Source organism: Lampetra planeri, chromosome 49, assembly GCF_965212315.1.
Source record: "Lampetra planeri chromosome 49, kcLamPlan1.2.h2, whole genome shotgun sequence".
Lineage (NCBI taxonomy): Eukaryota > Metazoa > Chordata > Hyperoartia > Petromyzontiformes > Petromyzontidae > Lampetra > Lampetra planeri.
This window is the reverse complement of record NC_136155.1, coordinates 109136-111494: the sequence shown is the minus strand read 5'-3', so window position 1 is coordinate 111494 and position 2359 is coordinate 109136.

Genomic DNA, 2359 nt, shown 5'->3' with positions numbered 1-2359 from the left:
ATCTCGCAGGGGAATTCCCCGGGCAAGGCTCTAAAAGCCACAAAGCACAAAGGGGCGGGGGAGAGCAGCGCCCCGCCATCGCCCCGCAGGCTCACAGCAAACACGCGTGGCCACGTGGTGTCATCGCAGCAGCAGCAGCAGGGCAGCGCATGCATGCGCCTGTATGTCCACGGTTTCTATATATGCACAGGTTGGGATGTTGCCATGGTGTCATGGTTAGCTCACTGGACTTGTAATCTAGAGGTCGGCGTTTCGAATTCCATGTCCCCATTGTTTCAACTGCGTGGCAGTTGAAACAAACAATGGGGTAAGTTTCTTAAAAGCTCATTTTCTCTGATCACCCAGCAGCAGTATAACATTGGTAGACTCGATAATAATCGTAAGTCTGCATACATGTACGTGTTATATCGATCTATTCAAATCTCTATGTAAGGAGGGTAGATGTATCGTAGTTATGGGTAGCAGGCTTTACCCACTTTATATCAACTATAAAGTTCACACTTGTGCAAAACTTAAAAATAAAATGGCAATTCAAAACACGACATCACATTTATATTTAGCTCCCTTCATAATCTCCACAGACCTGGGTTTAGTAACTACAAAAACATGGATATATTTGAACCTATCAGTTTTAGGAAGCCCAAAAAGATAAATATAGCTTTTGGTTTTCAAATATGATGTCACATTTCAATGCAGCACACGAAAACATTCCAGGTAAAACATTTCTCCGGCCCAGTTTCAAAAGTAAACAAATAAAAAATATCGACTCAGTTTTGGAAAGGGACCAAAAATCGATAACTCTGTTTATGGATTTTAAAAAAATCTGATGTCAAATTTAAATTCGGCGCCCGTTTTAAAAAGTTGCCCTCCAATTTCCAACATTTTAGTTGAGGATATTTATATTTACAACATCGACTTGGCTACATTTTTGCTACATGTTCTTTTGCCGTTCGAGAACAACGTTAAACATTCCATCATTCACTTTTTCAATCACGACTAAGGTATGTAGAAATTATGCCAATGACGTAACTATGTATGGCAACTGTACATATTTTCATTCAAGCTAAATATTTACAATATTTTACATTTACATTTGGGGATTTGCTCTCCAACACACCGGTGTGCTGTACCAGTAACGCATTTGCACGTTCTGTTTACGTGACAAACCTTACGAATTGGATGTCGGGTGGTGGCAGGTTTAATGACACATTTATATTTACGCAATATAGCCCCAAAAACTTATATTATAGATTATATTGGTCGCGAAAGCCTATGTATCAATAGGCTAACACAAATGCACACACACTCACATAGAGATGTATTGACTCACATATTCTCACTGAGAAACTGAAATGCGTTGGCAGTTGCTTCATCATCAGCGCTTTTAACAGAGACCTATTTACTCGGAGATGCATGAACTCGCAGATACCCGTAGACTCACATAGAAACCGATACTCACAGAGATCCAGAGACTTACATAAGCTTCATAAGACGCAGAAACCCACAGTCTCACGCAGATGACACAAAGATTCACACAGATATGTACTCATAGAGTATAAAGCACCATCAGCTCCTACAGAGACCCATATGCTCATGTAGAAATCCAGACTCACGCAGAGATCCGAAAACACAAGCAGACCCCTGTAGACTCACACAGTGACCCACAGACTCACACTGAGTAAATGTAAAGCGCTCTCAGTGGTTTCACCATCACCGCCTTCTCCACCAGACTGGCAAGTGCCGCCACGCAACTTCCCAGGAGAAACCTGTACGGCATTATTGTCGTCAATCATCATCATCCCGACCAGAAGTTTCCTGTCATTATTTGTTACACCTGCATGTGCCACGTGAGACTGAAACACCCGGGGTGCAGTTGTTCAAGTCTGGATTCATGAGCCGCCTCTTCCAGTGAGGCTGAAACAGGCCGTGATGGGAGCAGTGATGAGTGGTAGAACATTTGCTTCACTCGGTGAGCGCCTTGTAAGACTGAAGGTCTCTTTTTCTCTGCTCGTATCTCCTTTCCTAATGTATGCTCTGTTGTAACATGTATAAAGAGCGTTATAGCTCATCAGATTCCTCCAGTATAAATACATATTTTGATTCTGATCGGTGTACGTGTATACAGGATGTGTGTATCCATACAGGCATATGTACATTAACGTACATCCAAATATAGGTATGTGTACAGGTATGTGTCTAAACCAGTCCTGGACCTCCCCTAGGTCGACTCAGCCTCACATAAGTGCCTGTTGCGATGAGTAAATCAGCAATGGGGGAGACAAAGGCGGCCAGGAGTGGTGCTGCATCGCCACCCACTCCAACATGCGCCGTGCCAAGGTGCTCGCTCACAGCACTTGCC